Here is a 17,044-nt window from a genome sequence, read left to right as displayed (position 1 = left end):
TTAGATAAGTTGACAAGGAAGAGAGAGAGCCGTTTGTGTGGGGTACGGAGCAAGAAGAAGCCTTCAAAGAATTGAAGGACCGGCTGGTGAGTGCACTAATATTGGTGTACCCAAACTAGAACAAGGAATTTCACGTACACGTCGACACCTCCAGCTTTGTAATTGGTGCTACCCTTGCCCAGGTAGGGGTGCAAGGACTAGACCATTTCATCTTCTTTGCAAGTCAACTTCTATCAAAGGCCGAATAGAACAATAGCACAATGGAGCAAGAGGCATTGGGGATGGTGTACGCAGTACAGAAGTTCCGGCACTACTTGTTGGCTGCACTGTTCACATTTTATGTGGACCACCAGGCACTAATGTACCTAGTGAATAAACCAATCATTCAAGGGAGGGTAAGTCGATGGCTACTTCTCTTATAGGAATTCACCTTCACCATTGTCATATGGCCAGGGAAGTCCCATGTAATAGTCGGTCAACTATCAAGGATCAGATTAGGGGAACCGGTCGAGGGAGTAAATGAAGACTTTCCAAATGCACACTTGTTCCAAATTGCAATACTTCCAACCTGGTATGAAAAGATAGGCCAGTACCTATCTACCTCCACATTTCCAAGCGAGATGCCTTCAGGAGAATGGAGAAAGTTGGCACTGAAGAGAAAAACCTTCCAACTAATTAATGGGCTTTTATATAAGATGGGTCCTGACCAAATCTTGAGGAGGTGTGTCATGGAGGAGGAAATTTGCGGTGTACTAAAGGAGGCACATGACGGATTGGTAGGCGGACAAATGGGACCAAATGCAACCACGAGAAAAGTGCTTCTGGTGGGTCTATGGTGGCCAACCCTACACACCGACGCCCTAGAATGGGTGATTAGTTGCGACACTTGCCAACGAGTGGGAAAACCTTTCAAAAGGGACTTCATGCCTCTCTTCCCTTCACAGCCGCATGAACTATTTGAACGATGGGGTTTGGACTTTGTGGGACCTCTGAAGCCAAGTAACCTACACCAGTGCAAATATATTGTAGTTGCCACAGAATATCTCACCAAGTGGGGGGAAGCTAGGGCCTTGCCTGATAACACGACTTTGAGTACGACACGGTTCCTGTACGAATAGATTGTCACCAGGTATGGGATACCACTCCAAATCACTAGTGACATAGGAGTGCACTTTGTCAATCAAGTAATTTGTACCATGACCGTGGAATTTAAAATATTCCATAACCTATCCAGTCTGTACTATCCCCACGCTATTGGACAAGCAAAAGCAACCAACAAGGTGTTGGTATCAATAATCTACAAATCGTGTGGGGTGGAACAAGAAGACTGGGAGGAAAGACTACCAGCTGTGTTATGGGCCTACCGTACAACATATAAAGTCACTATTGGGCATACCCTATTTCAGCTCTTGTACGGGCAGGAGGCAATGGTACCAGCCGAGTACACCATGTCGAGCCTTTGGGTGGCGGTGGAAAATAGACTTGCAGACAAAGAAAGGTTGAATGCAAGGCTTGATGGTCTGATAAAGCTGGATGAATGAAGACTGATGGCACAATGGGCAACAGAGGTGGCACGATGTCGGTGAAAGAATTGGCACGACCAGCATCTGCGGAAGGCCAACTTCCAGTCGCGGCAGTTAGTTTTGAAGTATAACGATCAGAATGAACTTCGACCAGGGAAGTTCAAAGTTCATTGGCTTAGACCCTATAAAATCAGAGAGGTCGGTAGGAACGGAGCAGTAAAACTCACGACTCTGGACAACAATCCAATCAGAGACCCTGTGAACGGTTCCAAGTTGAAGATATACGGGGAAAGAAATAAACCTGTGATTGGGATTAACATGCTAGGATATGCCACGAGAGGGCATTAGACCATTGGTCGAAGCAAGGAGGTCGAAGAGGACCCGGTGGTAAAAGGAGAACCCTATCGGAGGGATGACGACTAGGCGAAACCTTTGGCGACCATGGATGAACGACTTGTACCAAAAAGGGTGGAAGGTGTGGTGGTTCCCAGGATCCACAAACATCTCATGAATGAGTATTTCGGGGACCCAGTCGTGTGGGTGCGAGTTTCGGGGTATTGGAAAAAGTGGGCTCGATACGAAGGAGCTCGAGAGGGATACATAGCATATGACATTGATGAAGAAGCAGAAGCCCGAAGGAGAGCCAAGAACATAAATGGAGAGGAAGAGCCAGTGGACCTGGAGGAAGAACTCGACCTAGAAGAATATGGGGCAACCCTAGGCCCATATTTAAAAATGGTACTGAAAACAGAGGACCTATTTGTCATCGCTTCTGAAGTGGGTGAGGTAGAAGTCAGACCTAACTCATTGTATCAGGTGATCCCTAACCTAGCTGGGCCACCAGAGATTGACAGAGAGAGAATAAAATGGTACCACTGGTACAGTGATCGGTACGTTGACGGCCGCTATAAGGGTGTGGGACCCGCCCCATTGGTAGACAAGATATGGGACTTGGAATACGTAGGGACGTGTTGTGCGCAAGAATGCTACAGAAGACTACCACATGTATGTACATGGTTACACAACTCAGAAATCAAAATGAAGACACCCAACAATGCCTCAAGGGTAAAAAGGAAGAATAATAGGGATGGAGACTCCAAACAGAAACCAAACAAGAAATGGAAGGAAGAAGAGGCGAGGAACAAAGAAACGGGGAAGAAATTAAGAAAAAAGCAAGGTAAGGGGCCAGCAAGAAGAAAACGGAGGGGACAAGGGAACTCTTCAGCCGCAAGAATGAACACAATAAATTGGCCAGGGGCTCACAGAAGGCCAATTAGAAGGCACAATCCGGCCAAGGGGTACCGGGGTCAATTAAAGGCAACGAAGCTAATATTGAAAAATTTGTGTCAGATAAAGGAAGTAAAATGACTACAAAAACAAGGGGTCTTAAAGAGTGAGGAGGAGAAATACAGAAGAAAAAAAAAAAGCAAGGAAGTCCAAGTCGACAGGTATTAAAAAATTGGAATATTAGGCAAGTGCAAGCAAAAACAATAAGGAAAAATTAAGACTGCTGAAAAAGTAATTATTTTATGTTAAATTAATAAAACATGTATACCTAACCCTAATCCTGGCAAAGAAAAGTGTTTATAAAAGTTTCCACGAGATCCCATTAGGCACAACCCAGGAAAGAGAACAGGGTGAACCCGACAGCCAGACGAAATTGAGCAGAACCACTTGTACGGACGCCAAGGAAAGCCAGGAGGATTTTATCAATCCGTATGGTGTATGGATTGCACAGTCAGGAAATCACGAGTGCCAGGAAGTTGCACCGTACGGCGTACAGATTCCAAAGAGTTTCCAACAAATCATACCGTATGGCATACGGATTCAAGGTACAAGCGAGTGGGAGAACTGGAGTCACTGTACGGCGTACAATGTATGAAGCACGAGGAAGAGAACAATTTTACCGTACATGTACGGCGTACGAAGTTCGTGCAAGCGTGAGAAAAGATCATCGTACGGCGTACAACACACACATGTCGTACGTGTATAGCGTACGTCACATACGGTTTTGGCGTACGGAGCAAGAGCTAGAGGCTATTGTTTATCATACGTGTAGGATGTAAGAAAACCATGGAAGAGCCAACGTGTGGTATCGTACGACATATGGTGTTACTGTACGGACATAGCCCGAAGAAGAGACATATCTTCACTGTATGGTGTACGATATGCACCCACCAACACGTGTAGAAGAATTCGCACAAGACAGAATCCGTACGGTGGCAGACAGAGAAGCAAATGGCGTACGGCAGCAACACCCTATCCATACGACAGGTACTTGACAAGCCAATCAAGGAGGCAGCATGCAGATATAAGAGGCAAAGGGCCTGTCTGCTAGAACACAAGGAAGAAGTCATACAACAGGGAAACTAAGAGTGACACAATGGGTCGTACAAACTAGCGAGACAATATGTCAGACAGTTATAATAATGACTCAGGAAGGGGTATGGGAAGAAGAACAGAGAAAGGTAGTTGCAATATAGCCATGACTGCCACAGAGCCCGCCAATAGCAAGAAAACCAAGAGCAGACCTAAGGAAACAAAGGACTCAGAGGGACTCATGGCAGCAAATGTAGCATTTGAGAGTGTGACTGGCAGTGAATGTCATACCAGGTAGGAGGAAAACCCTCCAGACCATGTGACGAAGGAATCTCTCAGGAGGGAACAGGTCGACCACACCGTGCAGATACCCATATTTAACATTAAAGAGTTCGAGTCAGTCCTACGAACCATGGTATCGGGCTATAATTCGCATGAACGAGCTTCAGTCATCCAGTTCCAAGGGCGCACAGTGCAGGTTTCATTCAAACATGAGGATTTTAGGCGAGTATTTCGCATACCGGAGAAAGGAGCATCTGCTGCCAAGCCAACCAAAAAACTTACCAAAGAAAAGAAGAAATGGTTGATGGATTTGGTGTGCAGAGATGACCTCACAGAGGAGTAGTGGAAAAGTGCCTGGCTGATAGCAAAATAATGAAGTGTGCCTTTATCGCACCTGGGGAATGGAGGATGTTAATGGACCTAGTCAAAAGCCGCCTTACGGGGGCCAGCCGCGCCTCTGACATAGCTATATGGATGATAGGATTAATGAATGGGATCAGATGCGGGAAGGTGTACAATTGGGGGCAACTCCTGGCAGAACACATCCATGACTTTCTGAGACTAGAACACAAACATTCTACATGTGCCATCATGCTATCAACTTGTTCCTAGATGTTGTATGCCTGTAGGTGCCACGAGAAGTATGGGGGACATTTGAACCACGCGGAAGGGTAGAACCAAATAAACCCACCATGTACTACTATATCCACCTAGACACCCTTGGCAACACAGCGCAGCCTACAAGGAAGAGCAGGAAACTAGACACTTCCATGGAGATTGAAGAGGTTAGCAACGCAGAGGATCCAGAGGAGGTGGAAGAATCGAAAAGCAGCGATGAGGGGTTCCATCTGAAAGGACACACAGTTGTAGAGGAGGAGGAGGAAAAAGAGTCATGGCAGCAGGAAGAAGAGGAAGAGGAGGAGCAACGGGGAGGATTATGGCCGCAATGGAAAAGTACGAGGGTAAAATTTACACCCTCAAAACTATCCTTGGCACACCTGGTACCTCAGGAGGTGCTTGCAGTATCCAGTCCAGTGGGAGATGTACGACCATGGGGGTACTATTCCAGAAGATTGGAGATGGGGAACTGTCGGCACAGTGATAGGTATCGTTGTCGCAGATCAGCTTGGTCGTACTTGCAGCAAAAGCAGGAATTGGTATGGTGCCAATAGAAACCGGTACGGTACCAGCAGGAACCAGTATGATACCAGCAGAAACTAATACGGTGTCAGCAAAAACTGGTATGGTGTTAGTAGAAACTAGTATGGTGTCAGTAGAAACTGGTACTGTATCAGCAAGAACTAGTACGGTGTCAGTAGGAACCAGTACAGTACCAACTAACTTAGAGGTAGCCTTGGATACTCTAATAGATGAAGATATAGACGCCTCGTTGGATGGATGGCTAGGGCAGTTTGCACTCACCCCACACCTTCCCCCCTCCCCTGCACCACATAACATGGCCATTGGGCCAGGCATGACCACAAATAGAGAGATCATTATCCCAGACCTGGACAGAGAGAGATTCGATGATCAGGAACAGCAAGGAAGGGACAAGAAGAGCAGTAGACTGACAGGAGCTCTCATAGGACTACATATCACACCACCCAACCCGAATGACCCAGTAGGCTCACTCGAACGATTCCTAGAGGAGCTACAAGGGCTCTCTAATGTTGCATGCAGCATGGCTCAGCTTACTGGATAGATGGAGGCCAACAATTTAGTCGACGCTACACAGCTGTGTCACTTCATGACCGAGGGGTGCAAGGATGAGTTCACACAGCACTTTGAGCAGCAGGGGTGGCCGGACCATAGTACGCCCGAGATGATTCAGAAGTGGACCCACATGCATTTGATAGGAGGCACAAGTACCTTGGGAACCACCTTCCGTAGCATGGAGGGGGCTTTCCGGGAAATGTACTTACAAATGTGACAGCATCAGGTGGAAAAAGAGGCTCAATGGATGTACATAACAACCCTAGAAAAGGAAGGTGAGAAGCAAGCAGAGTTGGCCATAGTGGAGAGGAGCTTGAGGAAGGAAATGGAAATGAAGATGACTACCTATGAGGCCCATTGCAGCATGCAGGAGAAGGAGGCACAGGCATTAGCAGCCCAGGTAGCGGAGCTCACTTTACAGCTGGAACAAAAAGATAAAAAGATACTGGAAGTTGTTCACATGGTAAAGAAAGCACGAGAACGGCAGTTGATGGCAGAAAAGAACCTGAAACTCTAGGCCGAACTATAGTACCCCTCCTCGTTTGAACTCATTAGACTCATATTTTATTATTGTTTACTTTCAGTGGATACATTACCATGATGTGTTATTCAGATTTATATGACATTATTTCATGCTTTATCTAGATATGAGATGCATAATTTATTTGCAGTATTTCAGTACTTGTGATTTATGGCATTTTATGGATTATTGTTATGTACTGACACTTTACTTTATCTATGCAATGTGAAATTATATGTTGTGTGTCTGTGAGTGTATTGGATGCAAGGGGACAATTTTCCTTCACTCACTTCGGTGAGACAGGGAATGTCATGATTCTCCTTCATTGATGTGCATGTCGTGGTTTCTATATTGTATATATGCATATGTGGTTCGATGATGTAGGATATTGTAGGTACAAGTACCGGGTAGGTACGAGGTATCATCTCCAGCTGGCTTCACAGGTATGAGCGTGCCTTATATTGTCCGATGGAAGTGGAGGAGTAGTAGTTGACCCTATTTTAACCAGTTACACTCTTGTGAGTGGCGTTAGTTGGTCGTCATGTCAATTTGTTCGGCCTTTGTGTATTGTCGTTTGACTTTTTCTGAGTCTTTGCTTGGGGTTTGTTCAATTTGTGTGTTTTAGTGGATTTAATTAATTAATTAAATTTATGGAGTTATCTCATAGTTGGTATTTTTGAATTATGTATTTTATGCATTGAGATTATAAATTTAATTAATTAAAAGAAGTTATTAAATTAAGTTGCAAGCTGCATGATATTAGAAATATATTTTATTTAAATTTTAGTGAAAAATAAATTAGATTAATTTCATTTATTGTTTCCTAGAATTTTAAATAAATAAAAGAATAACAGAATAAATAAATAAATAAATAAATAAAAGAATAAATTAGAATTAAAGTATTACTTTAATTCCTTTTTTAGGAAATTAATTAATTTGCATGAGAAAAGAAAAGAAAAAAATGTTTTTGGCTTATTGCATGTTAATTTATTCCTTTGTTAGGAAGTAGAAAAGAAAAATAAAACTGCTTTTAATTACTAAAATTAAATATTAGGGTTTTTGGGAAAAATATATGCAACCTAGAATTTTAGTTTAAAAGGGGAATATATCTTTTTATTTTTGGAAAAAAGTCACGGGAAAGAGGCAGAGATTTTGGTGAAGAAAAATTATTGGAAACTTGTTGAAGGATTGAATCTCTCCTACAAAGTTCTTCCAGGAAAGCTATACCAGGTTGGGTGGCTTCTTCTGGTTGTTTTTTTTAAAGAAAATATTTCTATTTCTTTCCTCTTTCTGAATGATGTGTGTTGGTTAACGGATTGGATTTCTCAAAATTTATAAATAAATACTCATGTTGCCCAAATAGAAAACCAACGAGAACCAGCAGTTGGGTAAATAATTATTGTTTTTACCCTCTGCATTAAGGTACAGCTCCCTATATGATATTCAATGAATTTTGAACAATATATTTTTTTTATGTGATTCACTTTTAACCAGAAAGTAAACAAAAGGCTTCAACATTCACTAGTCAACACAATATGAATGCTTAATGATGGATAATGAAATTCATAACAAGACATTTGATCTCAAATGGAAATTAACTCACAGGATGATAAAAAGAATATTTGAACACTAATCGATACTCGCTCATGTCTCACAGGACAAGGGGAATCAGAAAATTCAAATGCTTTTAGCTAGTTTCATTTACCAAATTGATTCGCAGACTTCAAATGAAAAATCAAAGAAAAGAAACTAATACATGAACACATGATCATTCCAATAGAAATTTTATGCATTCAAATCACACAGGTTTCTCAAGCTGTATCATATATTTCATTCCACTCAAAGATGGATATTCCACTGAAATTACAAGTGAGATCAGTCTGTTCCTCCCAATTTTTACACAAAAATTCTATATCGCACAAAAACATCCTTACTAATATATATAGCCGCCAAGCTTAATTGTCTTTTTTTTAACAAAATGAAATTATGAAATTCAAGATACAACCGCCTATAACTACAATTAACTAAACGGCTACAAGCCGTAAATAGAGCCATAACGAAAAGAACAGAAAATGGCCTAAATTGTCTCTGGGGTGTGCGTGTTGCCACGTATATTTCGCCACTCCATATGAGCCGCGAAGAAGTTATGAACAACTTGGTAATGTGGGAGCCCAATGTGCAAGATGCGTTGCTTCCAAACTTCTTTATCCATACCCACTTGCGTGACTTTAGTTTTATGCACTTCTAAGTTTTCTGAACAGACAACCAACATGGATTCAATGCGAGCTACTCTGGTGAAGTCATCTCAGGTGAAAGATTTTGATTCTTTAACAGAATTTATTTTCCCTTTGAAACTCTGCACCATATCTACTACCTGCTCAATAGTCTATCCATCTTCCTTCTGTCCATCTTCCTTCAGAAGTTATACATCGATGCACTTCAAGTCTTTCTGCATCACGGCAATGAGTTCTTTCAATTCTTTTAACAACTTAATGGACTCTTCGTGACCTTGTTTTATGATTGAATTTCTCCATTCAATGTTTTCCTTGGCCACATGCAGTACCTTTTCATCCAAATCATTTACTACCTTTTTTGTAAGGAAGTTCATGACACCATACTTCTGTACATCTTTCATTTGAACTAGTACTGCAGCCCATTTTTTCCTTTCCTTTTCCCATGCTGACACCTCTGTTTCAAGCTCTTGAGTTATAGTCACAGCATCCTCGTACACCTTGACCAGATTAGCAATATACTCTGTTCCTTGCTGAATTATGAACTCAAGCCACTCCTCGAAGGTTTCTGCCAGCACATGATTTCTCTGAACCTTATCCAACAAAATCTGCTTCATGGGAGATTTAGGATCAAAATTATGAGGAACCTGTGACAGGGGCTGTGGGCTAGGATGATGAATGGCATTAATGTACTCCGTCATCTGCTTCACTATCTGTTTCAACTCTCGTTTGTCTTTCTCATCCTTCCATGTTCTGGAGCAGAGGACTCTAGGTGTTTTGCATCAACAGCCCTCAACAACAAAATCCTGCTTAGTTGCATTCTCTGGATCTTTGTCTGAAATCGGCCTAGCCACTTCAGCTACCCAGTGCCCTGTATTCTCATCCACCTCCAGCATAGCCTCTGCTTTTAGCTTTTTAGACTTAGGTGTTTTCCCTAGGCATTTACTCACCATATCCTCCATGGGTACACTGATAGGGACTACGTTGCATTTCTTACTTATTGATGCTCCCATATTTAAAGACGGAAAAGACTGAAATGAACCAACACACACTTCGGCCCAGCTCATTCATTCGTGTAAAATCACTTGTGATTTGATATAATTTTGACATGCTTATTAATTAGAAATCAACTCCACACAGTCGATATGCCTTCTCATGATTGTTTCCATAATTACAATTTGAAAACACGAAAACCAAGGAAAATTCTATTTTGATTGCGTCGTCTTTTCTTCCAAGACACCATCAAGCTGATTTGAAAACACCGCTTTGAACTTTGAACTTATTTTAAAAGAAGTTCATTGGTTCAAAGTTCAATGACAACAAGTCACGTTTGCGAACAAGCAGAAAGAGACAAAAGGAACGTTCAATAACACGGGAATGAACCTTGAACCTTGAACCATTTCAAAACAAAAGTTCAATGGTTCAAGTTCAAAGCGACCACAAGACTAGTACTAAAGAGACAGTCGAAAAACACAAAACAAAAGACCGATTGAACCTTGAACCTTGAACCGAAAAGGTTCAAAGTTCAAGTTCAATGACTATGCTAATGACGACATAAAACTTTATGGATCGCATTTCGCTTGAACTCGAATTGTGAACTTTATTAAAGGTTCGACGAATGAGTACGAAACTCATTTGATGAAGACTTAAGTCCTATGAAAATAATTACCCCTTTTTTTTTATAGGCTATAAGCGAAAAATAAAAAGGGGGCAACAATGTGTGTGTTAAAATATTTGTCAAATCCAAAATCTTTTCTAGTTATTTCTTGTTCTTGGCTAAAGTCCATTCCTGAAATTAGTTTCTAGTTTATGGAAAGAACTTATTTCCTGGGTGTTTGTAGATTAAAATTTTGACAAAATTGGGAAAAGTTCATATGGCAAATTTTGTCAAGATTTTTATTGTGCATGAAAATTGCAAGATTTGGGAGAAATGGAATTTACCAGAGAAAATATTCCCTCTTGTTTGATTTTTGTTTCGATATTTGGCTATGGCAGTCCTTTTTAATATTTGTGCATCTCTGTGTAATTATTTAGTTACTATAGAAATAAATTTAATTTTAATTAAATTTATTGGGTTATTAAATTATGGGGAAATTGCTTTATTTAATTATGTTGGGGAAAATTGTATTAAATAAATTATGGGGAAATAAATTTTATTGAAAATCAAAATTTATAAATTTTATGCTATGGAATTTTTAAAAAAAAAAAAACATAAAAAAATAAAAAATAAAAATATATATATATTTCGATAGTTACTATCGATGGTAGTACAGCTACCGGCGGTAGCATCTACTACCATACCGTAAGGCAGCAGTGCTACCTACGGTAGTACTTGCTACCGTGTGGTAGCAGTGCTACCGACACCTGCTACCATAAGGTAGCATGTACTACCTATGGTAGTACTTGTTACCATGCGGTAGCAGGGGGTTATAATGAATTTGCTTTTCCTTGTGTTAAATTTTGTGCAAAGTTTGGTACATTCAAGTTTCGTGCCAGTGTTATATAATTCGGTTTTATCTAATTTTTAATATGTTAAAAAAAAAAAATTATATATATGTATATACATATATAGTATTTTCTGTGGTTTTAATTATGTTATTGGAAATGAAAGATATTTGAAAATTATATCTTCTTTTTATTATATATTTTAATGTGATATAATTATATAATATTATATTCGAAGAATATATATTTATGTAATTATATTATATTATTATCTATAATTTTTAAATTGGAATTTAATTTAGATTATTGATACAATCGAATCGGGTTTGTTTGTAAATTAATCATGAACATATAATTAGGGGGTTAATTTTTATTTGATTTTATTTAACCTTATTGGACAAATGACAACATTGATTTCCTTGTATTAATATAGTTGTATTTGCTTGTTTTCTGGAAAATCTTTGATTGCAAGTATTTTATGTTTTTGTTTGTTTAAAGAAAAGATTGTCTGTATTAGGATCTTGTATAAATGGTATTTGCAGTCAAGCTCAATTTCGTTGTAATTCTGGTTGAGTTGTCATTATGTCATATGTTGTTATACCCCTTGGTCAGGTGTTGTTGTATAACCCTGTTGATATGAGACATTGTGTGTTTTATTCTATATGGTCAATCCCGGGTTAGTGATTGTGTATCCTTCACCTGTAGTTTATCAGGATTAGATATGGTTGTCTATTTCGCCATAGAGTTCTCGTAGGGAGAGACCTTTCATGTTAGTGTTCTATGAGAGAGAGTGGCTTTCGAGCGGGGGCCGCACCCGAAGTGGATGGCAGGATAACCCCTCGAAAGTCAGTTAAGAAGTGATAACCTAATAATTGATTAGGGGGTGGGTAGATTAAATATTAATTAAGATAATGTGTCTCGCACATGGTTGAGTGCTTGTATAGGCTCAGGATGTGGTGAGAAGACCTGGAATGGAAAACTTACCACCTTATCTTCATGAAAGGATTGGTAGGGTCCGCATGACGCTTAGATGGAGCCAGAGGTTCTGGAGAGGTTACCAAGATAACCCAGGATGGGGATCGGGACCTATAGAGGCCTACCAGGGTAACCACCATAAGCCATGCGATGACACTCTCTCCTTAGAGTCACTAGTGTTTGTGAGTTGAGTCACATGGATGTTTGCGGAATCATGTAGTTCTATCGTACTTGTCTTATTTTTTCTTGCTTGAGGGTCTTCTACTATCTCCTAGCACGGTAGGGTGGTTCCATTTTGGGATCACATGGTCGGGTGGTAGTGCCACTTCCCATCGGATGTTATGGATTGTATCTTTAGGCAAGGAAAGGCTTCGCTGGTGTTTCTTGGTTCATGGTTCATGTACCATCTCTTGTTTGTGATCATTGTTTAGTTGAGACCTTGTGGTTATTGTATCAAACTTTTATGTAACCTTGATATTGTAACTTTTGGATTCTGTGGTATTTTTGGAAGCCGTGTATTTATGGATATTGTAATATTATATCGGTGGAATGTATGTTAATTCAGTTGCTTTGATCTTATGTATAAATGAAATATGGATAAATAAATGTATTGGAATACTTTGGTTCTTTCATTATGGAATTTAGATGTATGTGTAGGTTTTATCTTAAGCATTTATTTTACCTAATTAAATGGACAATTGGATTAACCATGGTGTTAATATAATATGTGAATTAATATTTGTTGGTAACCCTTAGGAAATCATGTGTTAGACTTCTGTTGTGTTATTAAACGTGCAATTGTTATAATTAATGCACTTAATCTTTAAAAAAAAAATATGTCACCCTTTAGTTGCCTAGTTGTGTTGTTTTCCTTTAGGGTTCCTGGCGGGGCATTACACAGATAGCAGCCTCCTACCACGACCACTATAGGGACACCTCCTCCCTCTTCTCAGTCCTATTTTATGTTTTATATTTTAGCTCTTATTGTCTTAGTCATCCGGAAGACGACTACGTTTTTGGGGGGGGCTAATGTTGGGGGTAAAAATGTATGTTAGCAAGAATAATAGTTATAAGTGTGTTATGTCATGTTTATGTTTATGTTGTTGCCGAGAGGTTCCCGTCGAGTAGTTGGGAGTTGGTGACGGTTGGCAACTTGACAACCATCGGGTTTATATATTGTTTGGTTGGAACCTTGGCAGGGGAGATCATGGGTGGACAATTCTGGACATTGGAATAAAGATATAACTTTCTGGTCTAATTATTATAATTTGTCATTTATGTTATGATGTACAATTGTTCTGTTCCATAAATACTTGGTACATGCAAGAATTACTGTGTTATCTAATTATTCACCAACTATACATCTAGGACTAAACATTCATCATAGATCAATATTTGATTCCAATTCTAGCACCTTACAACTATTGTAAATGAAAATATGAAATGAACAAATTACTAAGAGTTAAGAGGTTATATAGGATAGTTCATGGGCTTGTTGATGAACCAACCAATGATGAAGTCAAAAGGAATAAATGAATGAATAATTATGAATAATCCATTGGCTAGTTCTATTTGTATGTATCTCATGAGTTGTTTCACATTGACCACTTGGATACACCTCTAGGTATGTGGAATGCATTATCAAAATTGTTTCAACAAATAGATGAAATCTAAGGATGTTTGTTGGAAAATGAACTAATGGTCTCAATACATGTAATTTTGACAACTAATAGGACTTTATCATCAAGTTAAAGACACTAAGAACACAATTGAAGCATTATAAGATTGAAAAGTCAAATATATAATTGGTGCTAATTGTTCTCTCAATCCTAGGACCCGAATATTCAATATTCATGTCTACTTTCTAAGCTACAAGAATGTCTTTGAGAATGAGTTTAAGAAGTCTTCTTTTGAGAATTGCTATATGCAACTTGTATATGGTGAAATTTGGAAGATTAAAACTATTGTAAAACCAACAAAGATCCAACCACATAAACCTTAGTTCTGCAATCAAGAATCCACCATACACCAATGAAGAACCTAAAACATGAAAATCACAACAAAATAGAAAGATTATACCATTCACATCTTGGTAAGGTTTGTTCTCCATTGTTTCCTATCTCCACTGATCTTGTTTGATATATTTCCTCTCAAATTTTGTATTGTGCACAAGAGTTCAACAAAGAACGGATTGTGGGATTGTGGTTGTGAATTCGTTTGATCGCTAGAAGGCTTGATTGCATATAACATTAGGGTTATGAAAGGATGAAGGAATTCCCTTATATAGAGGATGTTGGGATCCAAGAACACTGAGAGGGGGGGGTGAATCAATGTTCTACCCAAATGGAGAAATTTAACCTTATTAACACAACAACTCAATAATCGGTAAACATAAAAGCATATAGAAATAAGTAACAATGCAACCACAAAGATGAACACCATAACACCACATATTTATACATAGAAAACCTCAATGAGGAAAAACCACGGTGGGATAGGAGACCCACAATATCTATCCACTGATCAAATGAATAAATATTACAATGAGAAGAATGCACATGCAGGAAGGCCAACAGCCTAGAGCGCACTGCTCATCACAAAAGGAGCCTCACTGACTACAGAAAACATCAGACTACAATCCAGAATGAAGATTGAACTGCAAGAATGGCATCTCTTATGCCTGAGTACAATTTTGGTTAAGCTCAATACCAGAGGTCTTAAACCTCTTACACAAACCCAATTCGATCACCTATGATCAACCAAAACCTCTACATATGATTACAACTTTATTCGCACACAGATAATCCCATAACCTTAATCCCATGATCTACAAAGAGGTCTTACATCATATTTATACCAACCCGGCACCTAAACAATTAGGTCGGCCACCTAAAAGATAATACAATAAATTCGTTACATAATCCCACAAACCAATGATAAACCAAGTCGGCCTAAGACCGAACAACATAAACCAATCAATAAATCCAATCAGTAACGCATCAGGAGCATCAACCAGCACGTTACATAAATTGGTCCATAACCTAACAGAATAAGACCAGACCAATAATAGGTTGTCATAAGCCAAATGAAACACCACCGATCAACTGGAACACGAATATGATAACCAACAACATCCTAATAACCTTCTAGAAGCCGCACCAACACCACTTATCAAAATCATCAAAAGATCTTCAACAAAGCTCTACTGGTAAAACCCTTACCGGTAACCAAAAGGCTTACTAGAACAAATGATAGTATCTGGATCATCAAATCCTGAACCAACTGAATGTGATATGCATCAGGAACACATGAATAACCAGTCCAAACCAATTCCAATAGTCGGAACATACCGGAGAAGATCTCTAGATCAACATCATAATCCAACCACTCTACCGGAACCCGATAGATAGCAAAACAGCTAGTGTTGACATCAATGACAAACATCAATGCAACACATAATCAATTCCTTTAAATTGCCAGCAATCTCCCCCTTTGGCATTGATGGAAACACTAGATGTAAAAAAAATCCAAGTGCCAAGAAATGCCAAACAAGTCTCCCCCAAAGGAAGACATCCAACAATCTCCCCAAAATGATATAATAATGAAATTCTGAACCAATAGACCAAACTCCCCCTGTGGGATACAACCAATCTGAAATTATGTTTCTCCCCCTTTGACTGATATCTCTATTAAGATTTGTTTTCTATTTTTCACGAAAATATCTCTCCCCCTTTGACATCAATGCTAGAAATCTAACATAAACATCAAAGAAAAATTAAAAATCTTCTTAACCACACAACTGACTACTCCCCCTAAGTAGTAGCACCAACTCATCAATCTGGAATGAATGATAGTTCTGATAATCCATGTTGAACTGATGCCAATCAGCATCACTCAAGTCTCTACCAGAGGGGCAGAAACCCCCAATCTGTCTCGAAAGTACTCAAATGATTCCTTAGGCAAAGGTTTAGTGGAGATATCTGCAATCTTCTCTTTAGTGTTCACATAAACCAGTTTGACTTCATTTGCTTCCACCTTCTCCTTCAGAAAATTATAATTGATAGAAATATGTTTTGTCTTAAAATGAAATACCAGATTCTTTGATATGTCAATAGCAGCAGAGTTATCACAGTGAATAACTATCGGTTCATTGCAATCTACCCTTATATCCTTCAATATTTGCTTCATTCATAGAACTTGTGTACTGTTAATAACAACAACAACATACTCAGCTTCAGCAGTAGATAAAGAAGTACATGATTGTTTCTTGCTGATCCATGAAACAAATTTCTTTCCAAGAAAGAAAGCTCCACCGGATGTGCTCTTCCGATCATCAACATCTCCAGCCCAATCCGCATCTGAATATGCACATAGTGTAAAGTCATCATAAACCAAAAACCATACTTGAAAATCCTAGAAATATCTAAAAATCCTAGCTACCGGAGCAAGGATTCAACATAATCAATTCCTTCCTTCTGAGAATACCCTTTGTAAACCAATCAAGCCTAGTTCTAATAACATCCAAGTCCATGTTTTGTCCTTTTCTAACTAATCCAATTCCTCTTTTATAGCTTACATCCAACATTCATCCTTACATGCTTCAATAATTGATGTCGGTTCAATTAAAGAAATTAAGCATACCTCACCAACTGCCAACCTTCTTCTTGTCCAATTATCTGATCTTCTAAATGATTCAACCTTACATACCTCGGAGTCTTTCGACTTTCTATTCCTCTACTCTGATCTTCAATTATTGTTGAATTTTTTGATACTGTCGGGGTAACTAGTTCAACATTTTGTTCTGGTACAAGTGTTATCGGTTCATTTATAGATATTTTCACTTCCGGTTCTCTCTCACAATTTCTGATATGACCTTTGTAGTTGCTCATCCACCTTGACATTAACACTCTCCACAACTCTCTGCAATCTATTGTTATAACATCTATATGCTTTGCTTTCATTAAAATAACCAAGAAACATTCCTTCACCACATCTAGGATCAAACTTCCAATTCACTACCAAAGATTCTGAAATAC

This window comes from Cryptomeria japonica, chromosome 8, assembly GCF_030272615.1.
Source record: "Cryptomeria japonica chromosome 8, Sugi_1.0, whole genome shotgun sequence".
NCBI classification, from domain to species: Eukaryota; Viridiplantae; Streptophyta; class Pinopsida; order Cupressales; family Cupressaceae; genus Cryptomeria; species Cryptomeria japonica.
Note: the sequence above shows the minus strand (reverse complement) of the source record.